This window comes from Epinephelus lanceolatus, chromosome 9 (genome assembly GCF_041903045.1).
Source record: "Epinephelus lanceolatus isolate andai-2023 chromosome 9, ASM4190304v1, whole genome shotgun sequence".
Classification (NCBI taxonomy): Eukaryota; Metazoa; Chordata; class Actinopteri; order Perciformes; family Serranidae; genus Epinephelus; species Epinephelus lanceolatus.
Genome location: NC_135742.1, coordinates 17,354,596 through 17,371,022, shown reverse-complemented (window position 1 = coordinate 17,371,022; position 16,427 = coordinate 17,354,596). Strand labels below are relative to the sequence as shown.

At 41.4% G+C, this 16,427-nt stretch overlaps 1 protein-coding gene across 3 annotated transcripts in view; it reads right to left on the bottom strand.

The window, feature by feature from the left end:
- sh2b3 (SH2B adaptor protein 3) overlaps nucleotides 1-16,427 on the bottom strand; it is a 69,682-nt gene that overhangs the window by 49,756 nt on the left and 3,499 nt on the right. Inside the window, exon 1 of one of the 3 annotated variants that reach the window (XM_033619686.2) lies at nucleotides 1,522-1,613. The exons of the other annotated variants lie outside the window; for them this stretch is intronic. The gene's annotated coding sequence lies outside the window, so the exon portion shown is untranslated. Of the gene's footprint in view, nucleotides 1-1,521; nucleotides 1,614-16,427 lie in introns of those variants that run through there. 3 annotated transcript variants of the gene reach the window in all.

Sequence of the window (16,427 nt, the reverse complement as noted above, 5' to 3'; positions counted from 1 at the left end):
CTTCTGTTCCTGCTTGAGTTACATTTGAGCCAATACTGGTTCTGGTGCCCAACTGTACCTTTTTTTGGTACTTTACTTTCTCTGCGATAACAACAATTAAATGTTTTAAAGCTGCGGGGGAGACGTAGTAGACTGAAAAGCAATTCTTCTCCTCTGCTCTTTTGTAATCACACATAAAGCTAATCTTCTGTCTCTGTCTGGTTGTACGTGTGTGCGTGTGTCTGCTCGTCTAGCAGTGATACTAGGCTTTTAGTAAAATAATATAGAAAAGAAAACAGACCAGACGCCGAAACTATTGCAGCAGATCAGCACTGCAGCATTAGCTCTGGCCAACAGAGAGGCCGCCGGAGAGGCTAAACCCAGTTATCTCACCCAGATGTACTCTCAGGTACATTTGGCACCAATGGATTTAACGTGAATCTACACTTGATAGTACTGATGTAATTCAGTCAGTAATCTTAAAAGTACCCAACCATAGTTGCTGCATACTGATACACTATCTGCTGATTAGTTTCATGTCAACAAGCTTTTCTTTCTTTGTAAATAACCTGTAGATGTTGCTTATTATTATACGGACATACTTCCTCATTGGCTGCAAAAACACATCATCATCAAGTGTCAAAGCATAACTTCTCCGTCACCATTCTGTGCAGAAAGATGACAACAACATTCAACACTGCAGGCGCTCTTACCTATTCACCATAGTGAACTCTGCTACTTTTGTAATTAGAAAGAAATGAGGCAGTGGTTTAGGAGGTGACCACAAAGTCCCACAGAAAAGAGGAAACAGGATGCATTCCTATTGATTCAATGAGAGCCCTACCCCGTCCTTAATCGGGTGTGTACATGATGACCCTGAGTGTGCTCAACTTATCGTTATCGACAATTAGAAGGAGGGGGACATAGTTCCAAAAAAACAAGAGGTCTTAGCTGATGCAACAGTGGAGCTTCTTGGTTTGCGCAGACAGCCCATGGATGATACAATGTTGTATAATCAACCGCAGAGTTGCTTGATGTTCACATGGCATGTAGCACAACAATGACCTTCATACATACTTTTTTATTAACTAAAACAGTGTTGGAAATTTACTTTTCTGCCCCAAATCTACCACTCACTCAGCAGAATTATTTTTTGGCCGGTGAGTGAAACAAATCTAGCAGCCATTTGCATATTTTACCCGTATCTGTCTGCTGCTAATTTCCAACCATGACTAAAGCATGAAAGGATTTTGCAGTTGTATTTGTTACACAGGGTGGTAAAAGCTGATGGGAGAAAATGTAACCGTGAAACACTTACAGGCAGGAAAACATTGATCTTTAAAGTAGCTGAAGATGTTTTTAAAAGATCCCAACATGCATTACATAACAACTGCAGCTAATTTCTGCATGGCTGCTTTTACCGATGCTTCCCATAAATGAGCAACAGTTGAGTAAACTCACAGCAAGACATCAGCTACAGTCGCACTTACAAGGGCTTATCATTCTCAAACTACAACAGGTGGCATATGTACATTTACATACCATCTTCCTCCAGTGCAGCGCAGAAGGGTGTATTCTAAATACAGGAAGTATGAGTTCGTGTGTGCATATGGGTGTATGTCTGTGTGTGTCTGGTGTGTGTGTGTGTGTGGGGGGGGGTCATAGGCTGTGGTCCAACAGATCACAGAAAACCACAAGAAATAAAAGGAGGGGGGGGGGGTCACTGTGGTCAGGCCAAACATGGAGCAACATGTGTCGTTATCTCTCGGCTAGCATCTCTCTCCCTCTCCGTGTCCTACACGGCTACACTCATAGACAAAGAGACATGAATTCTTGAGATGGTGTCATGATGCAAAAAACCCGCAAATATCTTCATTAGTATCATCAAACATACCAGGGGGACACGTGCGTCAGTGAGGGACTGAAAATTTGGCACCATGAAATATTGCGTCACTAAAGTTCCTGGATACGTCCTGTCACAACAACTAATTCCCTTCCTGTAGTTTTCAGAGCATGCTCAGTGCGTGTCCCCTTGTGCCCCTCCAGCTGGCCCCCCCAGAAGCTTGTTTCTATCTGCATGGCCAGCCCAGCGATGACTCAGCACTGACTGACTGCCTACAGAACACACACACACACACACACACACACACACACATACACACACACGCAGACGCACACTTCCTCTCGCCGTATCCCTCTGGGGGCTTGGTCGTCTCTGTTCCCATGGTTTTCCCTTTCTTTTCATCCTCTCTGTCCTCTGCTATGAGGATCTCCAGATGTGTTTGGATTCATGCTTCCTTTACTGTTACCTTGACTGAGGGCCTGACAGGGTTGCGTACAAGTTGCGAGGGAAAACAGAAAGACTAATACACGTGTGTCCTCTTTCTCTGTTCTTATCCAGGACCTCTAACCTCAACTTGGCGCTTTGTTATCGTATTATTGTTTTGCTAGACAACGTTCAGCGGGGGACGACAGAAGAAAATAGGCCAATTCAAACACACCAAATTTCACTGGAAAACATTTCTGCACAATAGAGTCCAAGTTCTTTTTTTTTTTCTTTCTCCCTCACCTTACTCATCACTCCCTCCTCCTCTTCCTCAATGCCTACATTCTCCACTGTGACACAAACACCAGCACACTGATCGCTTTCTTCGTCTCCCTCATGTGCTTTACAGGAATCTGGCACAGCTCATCCCGCAGCGTCGAGCAGCCTGAGAAACTTCTGTCCTGAGCAGCTAAGTGGCTAATGTTGACATCAGTAACAGGTTTGTTGGCAAGAAAAAATATAATCAAATAAATGCTACTGTTCATATGTCCCACCTATGACTGTGAAAGTACAGAGGCTGCAGCTCGACCGCCGTTGTTTAAAATAGCAAACAGAGACAGTGACATCTACAACACTTCGAAGTCATTTCCCATTATTGGACAGATGCACGCGTCAAACAGGTGCTAGAAAAAAATAGTCTTCCAGGAAAGCAGCTTGTGGCTGACTGACATTTACAGAGATATAATATAATCCATTTATCTGAACCTCTGACATGAGGGCTACCAAATAAGAATAATTAGTCGATTAATTAAGTGGTCAACAGATAATTCATCAGCAACTAGTTTTTCAAGCAGAAAAACAAAACATTCTCTGCTTCCAGCTTTTAAATGTGAGGATTTGAAGCTTTTCTATTTTTACTCTCATTTAATTTAATTAAAAAGTTGCCACTTTGGGCTCCAGGAGTCTATGATGTACATTTTTCAGTTTCCTAACACTTAATCAGAAACTAATTAGCAGATGAATCTACATATATGATCTATAACAATGATGCACTGTGATGTTAGGGAGGTTGTCTTCTCTGCAGCTTCAAAATGTGAGACTTTGATCTGAGCTGTTTAAAGAGTCAGTTTGAAGACATTATACAGCACAGTTCTTATCTCCCCTCATAACTTAAGGGACAGCCTAAAGCTGATTTTAATCAAGCAGGAAGGAAACAGGATGTGTGAAAGTCACACGTGAATTTATCTTGTCAGCATGAGTAACCTCATGACTCGTGTCAGCTCTCTGAGTTGATCCTTAACACAACCTTGGATCAACGACTGGACACACTGGAAAATGAACGTGTGATGCAGTGGTATGTCCCACTGAATACCAAAAATGGAAGAATTAGCAACATGCCTGTGGCGGCCGGTAAACAATATCCTGGCTATGGCCTACTGGGAGCAGAGCCAAGATGCAATTTCCTTGAAACCAGCTTTGTCTCTGATATACACACACTGCCAAGCTCCAAGGGTACCTTCTGTATTTTTTCAACCTGGACTCCATGTTTTTGTGTCTGAGTGACTAATGGGAACAACAAGTTTTTAACGGCTGTGAGACTGGATGCATGGTAACCACTGGGGGCGTGTACACCCTTAATTTGCCTCCACTTAAAGTGCTTGTTTTTGCCACTGATAGGCTCCAGTTGTTATTAGTGTCTGACAACATTATGGAAAAGATCCCTACAGAAACAGTCCTTTTTATTAAAGAGTAAGATCCTTTCCATCGAAACAGAAACAGCCCCAAAATCACCATCAAACCCACCAGACTGCATTTAAATAAACTGTAATCTAAGTGTATACAGAGCCAGCATAACTTACACCTAACTGGGTGAATTAAAGGTTTATTTCAACCAAACCAAAGTTGGTAATTGTTTAAACGGTGAGTATGTTTCTGTTCACTTTAATTCAATGGAGTCCTGTTGGTTTCTATGCTATTTTTGGTGGAACAGAAAGGATCTTACTCTTTAACAAAAAGTCCTCTCTCTGTTGGGATGCTTTACATAATGCTATCAGACACTTATACTAACAATCTGAGCCTGTCAGTGGCAAAAACAAGCACATCTAGAGGAAGTAAATTGATGGTGTGAGAATGCTCAGAGTGGTTACATAGCAGCCCAATATGCGGCTGCCGACTGCAACGGCCCCGACAATACTGGACCAATTTAAACAATTACACAAACACAAACACTACACCATTAAGATTCCTAAAAATAGAAGATATGGTATTAATTTCTGTGCGAAGACAAAAAAAAAATCTACAAAAAACGGCAACGACAAAAGCCAACAAAACACGTAGAGAATTATCAGTGCTGTTGGTGGAAGCCTTGTTGCAGGGGAGGTCCTATTTATATCTCAAGAGCTTGGTATCAGCTCTCACACACCACTGTGTGCTCCCTGTTGTCCCCAGTTGGGAGCAGCTCTTGTTTGATGCAATGGACTCATACACACACACACAAAAGAGGTCTCCGAGCTTCAGGTCATGTATTCATAGCAGGCAGCAACTGCCATAGCTACATGCTGAAGCCTGTGCAAAAGTGGCTTCAGATGCAGTACTGGTCGTAAAGAAAGACTAAGACAGGGTGGGAATCAATGAAGAGAACCCCCAATTATCAAGTGATATATACGTGAATGCTTTTCACCGCATAACAAGGTTCTAAGTTGCCGGTGAGGCTTCAGGAGGATATGCGAGTGTGTGCACAGCCATCTAGAGTCAACTGATAAAAGGCTTATCAGCAACTACTTTAATTATCAATCATTTAAGTTGTATTTTTTCTTTGGATGAAATGCGAAACTTCATGGTGATAGCTTCTCAAATGTGGGATTTTACTTCTTTTCCTTGTGTTAAAGTAAATCATCACTAGTCAGGGGGGAAAAAAGCAGTTTGAAGACAGGCTCTGGTAATCTGTGACGGACATTATTCACAGTTGTAAGACAGTTACAACAAGTAATCAGCAGATTAACTGATAATGAAAATTTTAAAAATATTAGTTATAGCCCTAATGCACTCTCACTTTAGATGTTAAGGCCCAGACACATCAAACCAACTTCAAAGAACTTGTGGTGACGAAGGCCTACTGTTGCGTTTTCTCACTTTGTACATGTCTCCGCTAAAAAGTTGCACTTGAACACACCGCAAAGACAACAGCCAACGGCCAACTCGACATTCTGCACCTATGTGAGAGGAAATAACACCTCATAGCAACAGGCAGCGGTAGCCTGTATTCATCATTAAAAAAGGGAAACTGGGAGAGCGACAAGACGTATTCAAGATGCTAGTTCACCAGTTAGCACATTACCAACACAAGTTACGAACTGTTTCTGATAAAGAGCTCAGAGGCTACAAAAATAATCCTAACTAATTTATCAAGTTTGTGTCAAACTCACACCCTCTTCACTTCAATCATTTGTTTGCTTTCTCTTCTTATGCACTGAGCTGAACTGCCAATCAGAGTAATTTCACTCACCAGTGGGCTCCACTGCGGATTCAACATGGTGAATCAGCCAAAAAGCTATCGACAAGGGCCAACTAGTGCCGACAGCATGGGGCACACTGCAAAACCTAGGGCCACAGACGCTCACCAATGGCCAGCCATTATCCTGGTGTGTCAGGGCCCTCAGGGAGGATGTGTCTTCTCTAATTTAACAGTTCACACTGTAATCCTATTCAGTAAAAGAAAAAGAAAATCAATTTTATGATGTGGGAATGTGTCGCTCCTAAAGCGGGATTGAAATCCTTTTTAAAAGCACATGAAGATGCTACGTTATATTTCCCTGTTTTGTGGTGTTTTATAGACCAAAACATAAATTAATAAACTTGTAATAAAATAATCATTGTTGTCCTGCTCCTATCCTGAGATGCACTCCTGCACTGTGCTCAAATGTGGATTTCCTGGATACAGAAACGAACATGAAGCCAGCGAGCAGTAAACCCGACATCAAGTCTAAAAGGCGTCCCATGCAGAAAATGCATACACATCTTTTTCGTGTTCTAACACACACACACACACACACACACACACACACAGACATGTAGGTGTGAGCATATTGTCTAAGAATGTGCGCACATGTGCACCTCCACATGGCGTTTGATTGTTCATTGCTGCAAAAATAGGATGTCCTCCTAATTGTCATAGTCATTATATAAAATGCAATTTACAGCAAGCCACATCCTTCTGACCTTTATATAGCCCTGGCCTTATTACCGAGATCAGCCGGATCCAATCTATTGCTTACAACTCAATTAGTCTGCATGGCATCAAGGCTCTCCGAGACATCAAACACTCCAGTTTTTACGGGAAAAAACTGGAGTGGAAAATATAAATAAATTGAAAAAAGAAATGTGGCAACATGTGCATCATAAGGTCTGGGATGAAAAACAGATTTTGTTACCACCTTTGAATTTTCATTCTCTGAATCACTGAATGAATCACAGAGCTGGGGATAAATTTACAAAGCAGCGAGAGTGAGTGTGTGAGAGCGAGAGTTAGGGGGCTTACTAAAAAGGCAGAGAGGAGGGAGGAGGCTGTAAGGAGAGAGGGAGCCAAACATGAAAAGGAAGAGGAGGAGACAGAAAAAACAAGGGTCACAGGGAACAGACAGAGAGGGAGAGATGAGGGGATAATGAGAAGGCAGGCAGGAAGTGAGGAAAACGGAGCAGGAGAAAGGCGAGAGGAGAGGAGGCGGTGCCAGGTTTGTGGGTGAAGGTCCAGGTGGCAAAGCCAAAGAGGAACAGAGACCAAAGGATCTGTGCTCCGCTCTGCCTGGGCAGCAATCACAGCAACAGGAAGCCCTGCCCTGCCCTGGCAAGCAGCGACCACTGCACACATGCAAAGACACTGTACACACACACACACACAGACACACAGAGCACACCAAAATACACTCCTACGTCAGGGGTGGGACAAGTATACTGCAGTACAAGAGCTGTTACCTAAAATACAATGTGATTACAGCTCATTTGTGTTGAAAGCTACAAGTCTAGCAAACAAAAATACTCCTCTGACAATGTGGAGAATACACACATGAAGGAGACAGGATGAAGGATGATAATTATGGGTGCTATTCATGGATATTCACAGAAGTAATTTATTAATAGACTAATTAAAGACAACGGCATTTCTTGAAATTGCAGATAGCAGCGATATCTACCAAAGTGGTGATCACTTTAACTTTATAGCAACAAGAAGGGATTTAAAGGATTAGTTTGACATGTTGGGAAATACACCTATTTGCTTTGTTATGTGGAGTTAAATGACAACTGCCTGACATCACACTCGTGCCTTTAAAGTAAGTATGTAGCTGGAGGAAGCAGCGGGTTAGCTTAGCTTAGCATAAAGACTGAGAACAGGGGGGGAAAGCTAACCTGACTCTATCCAAAGTAGGGCTGCAACTAGAACTGGGCGATTAAATCGGTTTTATCAGTTAATTAGAATTTATGATTTAGGACGATGTTTAAAAATCAAAATTGATTTTCAGTTTAACTTCACAATTTTTCACTAATAACCTTACGGATTCGCCACCATGCTACCAAAAGTGAGGAATTTGTTCCCCAGAAAGGCACTGTCTCCTCACTCGTTTGAAAGTGGCTTGGTCTCACACTGTCCGACCTCGAGCCAACCACTGTCAACTATTAAGTTTGTCTAAAGTCTGCAGCAACTGAAAGCCGCAGCACACTTATTCATTCCAGCATTTCAAACAGCAGCACGCAGCTGAGTGGGTGAAGTGTGTGGCACTGCAAGCTGTACCAGACGGCCACAGCCCTAAAACACCTGCAAAAAAACAGGTATCACTGACAGAGTAATTTTCCTGTAGTACCCATATGAGAGGAAGGGGGCCCGATGCAGAGACATTACAGATGTGTGTGTAGCGTGAAAAAATCTTATTTTTGGGTCATATCGCCCAGCCTAGCTGCAACTAATTTTCGCTATCAAGTTACATCCTGTTTTAAAGATGAATCATTTAGTTAAAAAAGTATCAGAAAATATTTTAAAAAAACAATTTCTAACAACCACGATTACTAAGGCTTAACATGATATCTAAGAAAAGTTTTGTTTTGCTTGACCACCAGTCTAATACCCCAAAGGTATTCAGTTTACGATTACATAAGATCACAAAAAGCGGCAAACTCTCACATTTATGAAGCTGGAGTAGTGTTTCCAAATGGTATTATTGTTGGTGCTGCTGTTGTGAAGACAATCATATCGCACATTGATACTCTTTTCTAACTGGGGAAAGCTACCAGGATTTGTGCAGTGGTTGACGCACATCATTTGCGCATTAACGCCAGCCATCATTTTGACCCCCAAAGGCACAGAATTGCGTAGTAAGAGCGAGGTTTATGGAATGCTGCAGGGATGCTTTTTTGTAGGCTAACCTGGGCGTTAATATCACCCTGGTTCCCTCGACAAAAAGCCTATGGGATTTTTCCACTGGATTTTGGATTATTGCATTAAACAAAAGTTTCTGATACTTAAATGGTTTGTTCAGCAAGATAATCTTCACTAATGAACACCACGTTTGGAATTTTTGAAGCGTAAAAGCATTCACCAGAAGTAAAAAGCCAACATTAGGCTATAGACAAACTACACCACTGTCGCAGGACTTCAACATCACCACCATGACAAAGCTGGAAAGCTATGTTGGGCGTGATGACCTTATATAGTCTCATTGAGCCACTTGTTTGTGACTGCCTATTGTACGACACAGGAGTGAGGTATTTATTGATGTATTTTATGTTGAGAACAAAACATGAAAGTCTCTTAAGCTTGTGTTTACCGCAGACCTTATTTCAGACATCTGACCAAAAACCCATTCAAAAAACCCAGTGACTCTGAGATGAGGGAACTGGAAGTGCAAAAATGCGAACTCATTTCCGGATTTTAGGACTCATTCCTGCACCAATCTTTAGGGAACTAATCTAAACGCAGATGGTGTCATTATTCTAAAGCCATGACGTTGTGCAATCAGCACTTACTTCCTAATGATAAGTTAAAGTGACAAACTTGTCTATTTCCACAAGGAACGATTAATAATTGGCTATAAAAATAATTGCCAGGTAACTTTCTGTTGATTTACTAATCGATTAATTGACAAACTGTTACAGCTCTAGTCCAAAGGCAATGCAATCTGCAAAACCAGCAGCTCTAAGGCTCACTAATGAACACATTATGTTTTGTGTGTTTAATACATACAAGGTAGGGCACTAAAAACCTGCTTAAGTGACTGTGTTGACTAGAGATATATCCATCTATATTCCATCCATCTTTAACCAAACACAGGAAGGGACATCCATGAGTACAAGCAACTACTGTGCAAGTCTGTTGTTAACCGAAGAAGAAGGTCAGGGATTCCCACCAAAAACAGCCACCACTCAATATTGTTATGACAGGCAAAAACAGCTTGTTCCACTGTTAGCCAACACACCAGTTAATGTGAACTGACACCGAGTAACCTTTGCTCATCCCTTTCACTTCATGTTCTACACTTGGGTGCAACAAGCTGCTGCGGATCAACCTGACTGCGGCTACATGCAGCTAAAAATGCTTTTAAAAAATGTATTGCTTGATTGATCACCTACGGAAAAGAAGAAGCATGCACGAGGAAGATGTTCTGTTGCAGGGATGGGATCGGCTGAGCCTCAGTGTTCCTGTTTGTGTGAAGCGAGATGTGAAAGGGCTTTGATAATGAACAGAGCAGAAAGCGAGACGCACACAGCTTACATAATTGAAGAACATATTGTAAAGGAGGAAGTAGCGCTGAAACATGAGATAACCCTCGGCCTTAACTTCCCATAGCCTGAGGAGAGCATCAGCTGATTCACGGGCAGCCTGCAGCTACATCGCAACTAGAGTCCACTGCAGATATAAAGCCATCAGTAAAGGATGAAATGTTTGTTTTACAGGCATACAGCAAATATCACACAGACATGGACATGTTTACTTGTCTACAGCCTCGTCTAAAAGCTTAAGTACTTTGTATTCTTGCATTAAACTAGCAAGAAATATTTTGTCTTACACCTTATCTAAAAAGAAAAGACACTGACACATCTACACAAAGCTACAGGGCGAGAACAACCTTTAATCGTCAATGTTTGGCATTTACTTCAGCTGATGCTTTTACCCAGAGTGACTTTGAAAAACATGTTTTTCCATGTAACTATCGCATCAAAATATGTATCTTTTATACCAACTAAATAAAAGAAAACAAGACGCAGTAACAGCTGTGACCCAGAGAAGACTTATCTTTTGTGTTGCATATGTGTAGGCTAAATACTACTGGGCACATAGGCTTTTTGTTTTGGTTAGAGTATTCTCTAGCCCTACTTTCCCACAACAATGCAGGCTCCAACGCAACACAATGCTGCTATTCTTGAGACACACAGAAATAAAGCCTGGCCGCTTTCTGGTCATTTCCTGTGGTCTGGGAATGGAGAGAGAGGGAGGCAGGCTGGAAAAGGAACAAAACTAAAAGCCTGGATCTGCGATAAGAAAAGAAATCGCACAGTTGTCGCGAGGATCAAAGTAGGAAATTAACTGTGTGCTCGAGTATCAAGAGCACTTTCCCATCAATGCCACAACGGAAAACAAATCTACCTTAAATGAAAACAGTATATGCGGTGATTATGTGTCCGGTAGTACAATTTTCACTAACAAGCATCCTTCCAGCTGTCCGGCATCCCACCGATGACTAATACAAAACGTCTCTGCGCAGTCTGCAGTCTATCATTATGCTGCAGAGACAGACCCTGGCATGTCAAGGAAATACTAAAATACAGGGCTCCCAGAGACATAATGACAGGCAAAAAAATAAAAAGAGAAGTGAAGTTTTGGCTTTGGCTGCGTGGAGAGATGGGATCTGTGAGGAGGGGAGACTAAAGGAATGAGGTCAGTAGTAGGGTCAGGCGTCACAAACAACCTGTCAGTTAATGCCTGTCTTCTTCCTGCGTTTTGTTCATTCATTACGCCCTGCTGCCATCTGTGAAGACTGATGTTTAGGGCTGATAATGGACGATAAGCACAACATTTATATTGTGAAAACTGCCATAACGCTCAATAATGATATAGCATTAAAGCTCCTGCATTGATAGAGCAGCAAACCAGTTTGCTTTGTAAAGATATGCTGGAGTGATGGCGTCCTGGGCAGAGAATGAAGTTGCGCTACCTCCGTGTGTTGTAATCTGAACCTCTCTGTGGTTCGTTGTGTTAAAGTGGTCCAGCTGCACGTGCATGTTAGTGCATGTGTGTATCCCACTAGCTAGCTCATCACTGCCACTTTGCACTGCAGCAGGTATCGGGATGTCTTTGTTGCAGAAGCGCAGCGCCCACCCTCCACTTCCCCCCTTGTTAGCACCGTTAGCTCTGTCAGCACTGTTGCCATTGTTAAATGCTGTTTCTGGAGTGCTAGCTGCCAGCTAAGCCACCCCCATGATAAGAGCCATGTCCAGACAACTCATGCGCTCTGAATTTCGCATCGTGCCCCTTTATCAATTTATGACTATTTCATATGGTGGAACTGTTTATCAGTGTTTTACTGGAACAAAATCTTAAAATATTCAAAAAGTGTTACGTTTAAAGACGATTTCAAGATCTAAAACTTGTCATTAATTCAGATGGAAGAATGTGAACCACGATATCAATACACACAGTATAATGAAATGTAATCACAACACAATTACATAAAAGGTATGACTAATGATGATACAGAATTGCCTACCGACCCCAGCAAATATTAAGTCTGAGTCATAGTTTATGGACAGCCCTACGACAATTAGCGCTGCAATTAAAGATTATTTTTATTATTACTGATTAGTCCGTGCACTACTCTCTGGATTCATCGATTATTTGGTCTGTCAAAAAAATACTGAAAATTATCCATCACAATTTTCAAGAGAACAAGGTGACATCTTTAGATGTTTGACCAATAGTCCAAAAACCACGGACATTACATTTACAATAATATAAAAGAGAAAAGAGCAGCAAATACGAACACTGGGGGAGCTCCAACCAGAAGATTAATTTTCTGCTGACAGGCAAATTGACACACTAATTCATAATTTTTGTTTTTTGCCTTTCAGTACAATCATTACAGGGTAAAAAAGAAGAAACAAAGTCATATTATATTATTTTCCCCTAAACTTCCCTAAACCCTAAAAAAAGGCATGAATTGATTCCTAAAATCTATCTGTGAGTCTGTTAGTATTTCTGCTATGCAATTACACAAACCTGAATCCAAATATTGATTGAAATATGCATGCACATACACATGATCCTGCAGGGGAGTCCACTGCACAGCTCTTATTATTCAATGTACTGTGTGTACTGTTAAGATGGGGAAAAACTGGATACATGCACAGAAACTTTTCCCCGCACACACTCTGAGCCCTGGCAAAATAAACACCGACTGCCTGCGCATATTACAGAACATTAAATAGGCATACACTGAATAACTAAACAGTTTAAGTGAGTTTCTCGGCTACAAAGCCACCAAACGCTGACCTCAACTTCTTACTGGAACCCTTAAACACAGGCTTAGTCTCCGAAAAGCTGAAAACAACAATCCATCATTTACAACTCAGCCGAGGCAAATCAATACAATTCAGCCAATTCAAGCATTCAAGACTCAAATGTTCCAGCCGGGGAGAGTACGACAGAAATCTCTGGCTGAGATCCACAAGCACTTTATGAATGAGTCATCCATCCTCGAGATGTGTTTCTGATTCATTGTGAATTATGAAGACACATGATAGTATTTAAGACGTGAGATGCTATTTATTATGTATGTGTGTGTGACTGTGTGGGGTTGTTCACGGGGGGGAGGTGGGTGTGAAGCAACTCACGCCTTCAGTCACTGTGATCGGCTGTGAATCATCCGCAGGCATCTGACTTCCTGGAAGGCTAATTCAGGAGTTATAAACTTTTCCACATTGGGACTCATGAACAACCCAATTGAGTTTTAATGTTTGTTCCCACTTTTCCTGACACGCAGAAACATCACCCAGGAATCCTGTTGTGGGATGTATCTCTGCGGTGACTGCAGACTCCAGGCTCGTGTTGGGAATTAAGCTATGTGACATGATGCAAATTGTGTATTTTGCGTGAGAATGTGTTCCTACTTTCACTTCAGCTTGGACGTGACTCCTATTTCTGCTAAACACAGAGGAACTTAACATTTGATTTGTATCTGTATATAGGGCAGAGATGTTAGGATATCACTTTTTAACTTCCTGATACCAATTCCTGTACCTGAATTTGCATCTCCACCAACACCAAATACTGATAAATACCACTGCATTTAAAGAAATATATATATATTTAACGGCTGTACAGTAAGGGTGGGGAAAAATCGATACAGCACAGTATAGAGATATTTTGTGTGGCAATGTGTGGTCATATGTGGTTTTTAATTATATAAACTGTTAATATGACAAATACAAATTAAACTTTTGGGACCCTACTAGATTTACATAATCCAATGCTTTTTCAGTCCGCTAGATAAATTTTGCTGCTACAAAAAATGGCTGAATTGAGATTAACAGACTGAAAACTTTATTTTATAAGATAAAACAGACAGGACAAAGTTTTCCTTTGGGGACATAATTTACTGTTGAAAAAAGGTCATACTCAGCATACCGCAACATATTTAAAATCGCAATAATATGGTATCGTAACTTAAGTATCATGATAATATCGTATCGTGGATCCTCTGGTGATTCCCCACCCCTACTGTACAGTCTGCTGCTAACCTTTTATGGATGTGGACGGCTCAGTGTAACCTTGGTAATACATTAACAAACAAATACAGAGAATGAATTCCGGAGAACTTTTTTTTTTATCCAGGGTAAAATATTACCAAATTGCGGACACTTTGCTGACGGCAAATGTTCTGCTATTTACTGTAAATCAATTCTTCTTCACTGCTCTAAAACAGAAGTTGTCATTGGTTTCACAGCAAAACTTGCCGTGTCGGCTGCTGTTTTAGAGCGGCAAAGAAGAATTGATCTCTGGAAAAAGTGCCGTTTTATCCGTGTGTGAAACTACTTTAAAGTTTTTAATAAATGATGTGGTGTCAGATCGGTGCACAGACTACACAATCCAGCATTTTAGACTATTAGAGGTGTTTCAGGTACAGGTATCACTATCAGAACAGCTCTGATGTAGAGCTGCACTATTATCAATCAATCCCATTATGTTTCTTCTCAATTAACTGATTATTTGCTCTATGAAATATCACAAAACTTTACATAAAATAGCATTCACAATGGCCCACAGTGCTGTTTTCAGTTAGCTTATGTTCAAGAGCAAAATATTTTTGATTTACTGCAACGTTTAACAAAGAAAAGCAACAAATCCTCACATTCGAGAAGCTGAGACCAAAGAATATTTGGCATTTTTGTATGAAATATGGGTGAAATCAATTGTTTCTATCTTTTTCTTTTTAACATATTATCATTGTTTTTTAATAGGGGACTTATCTTCATAACTTCTCCTGCACGATGTTTGTACTTCTCGAATTCTTACTGTCTTTTCTACAAATGTATGTGCAAATAAATTAACTAAACTTAACTAAATAATTAATCTATTATCAATATAGTTGCCGATCAGTGAATCCATGACATTGACTGATTGTTTGCAGCTCTACGTGTATGCACTCGCAAACCCTGGAGAAACTGGTCTTGACTAAAAAGCAAACATTCAGGGTGTGCTTCTTTTCTAAAGTTTGACAAAAGCAAAACCATTGACCCAATCCTACGTCCTTACTGTGTACACACAAACACATTGCACACCCACACACAAACACGCGCGCACACACGCTACTCATTCCATTAATATACTGCAACTTCAGAGCCTAAAAGCTCACACGTTTAAAGCGGCATCCTCACTCTGCTGCAGCTAAATCGGGCCTATAATCAACATTCTTCCAGCAACAAGAAGCAGGGCGCATTGGGGTAAACACACGCAAAAACACACACAGTCTCTAATTAATGCTGCTTTGGAAAAAACACATAGGCACGCATGTGTGTGTGTGTGTTTCCCCCCAAGCGCTTGCACAAACGTGTTCACACACACACGCAAGAACTTAACCCTACTGTATGCCTTGTGTTTGTGTGTGTTTGTGGTCCACACAGTTAAGTTGAAGATTCTTAAGCTTGGCTGTTTGGGTGGCCAAGTGGTGTGCGGGTCAAATCACACATACACACAAACTGTAAGAAAACGTGTGTGTGTGTTGCATTGTACGAGGCCTCTACTAGCACCAGAAAAGTGTTTTCTTTTTCTTCTATTTTCTGCACTAATTTGTCTTCTGTCTTTTTTCTTTTGCAGATTCCTTCTCCTGTCTGTCAGCCAATGTATCTCCCACGGCTCCCTTCTTCCTCCTTCTTGTTTCCTCTCTTTCTCCTTTCCCTCCTTCTCCCTCCCCTCTCCTCCTCTCCCCACAGGGCTGCTGTGGGTCAGACCTCTCTCGTGGTCTCATCAGTGGATTTCTTAGAACCCCTGAGGGGAGCAGCAGAGCTGGCCTCCATTATCATCTCAGCTGAATACATTGAACCGTGACATTGTCTGGTCCACGGCCGATAGCCAACTGCAGAGTCCACCACTTTTCTACACTTCTGCGTCTGCACCAACACGTGCACGCATAACATGTACATCTGCTATGCAATCAGATTTCTGAGAAACGATGGCCTTTTCTTTCAAGGAAAGATGTCTCAGACAGCAACCAAGACAATATTGTGTTGTGGTGCATAAAATCCCCAACCAAGTAATCATGTCATATTGCAGAAAATCTCATTATAATCATGCTGAACAAGCATCATCCCCCTCTCCGGGGAGGGGCCAAGACTTTTCAGTGCTGAGTTACTAAACTACTTTATATCATTACCATCATAACTCATGATATTCACATGGTCATCAGATCTGAAGAAATTCTCATTATTGCGTGGTTGGAGTTACCACATTTTTAGGTTTTACTGCAGTCATGTAAAGCTGCGCATGGGCCCAGAACAGAACCTCTCTTGTCCATACCACCCTGAACAAAAGAGAAGTGAAGACGGCACCAAAATATCCAACTGTCAGAAACCGAGGAAGTCTGTAGGGAAGTAAACACTTTTCTGAAATTCATCAGAAACATTTGCGACTGTACATGCTAAT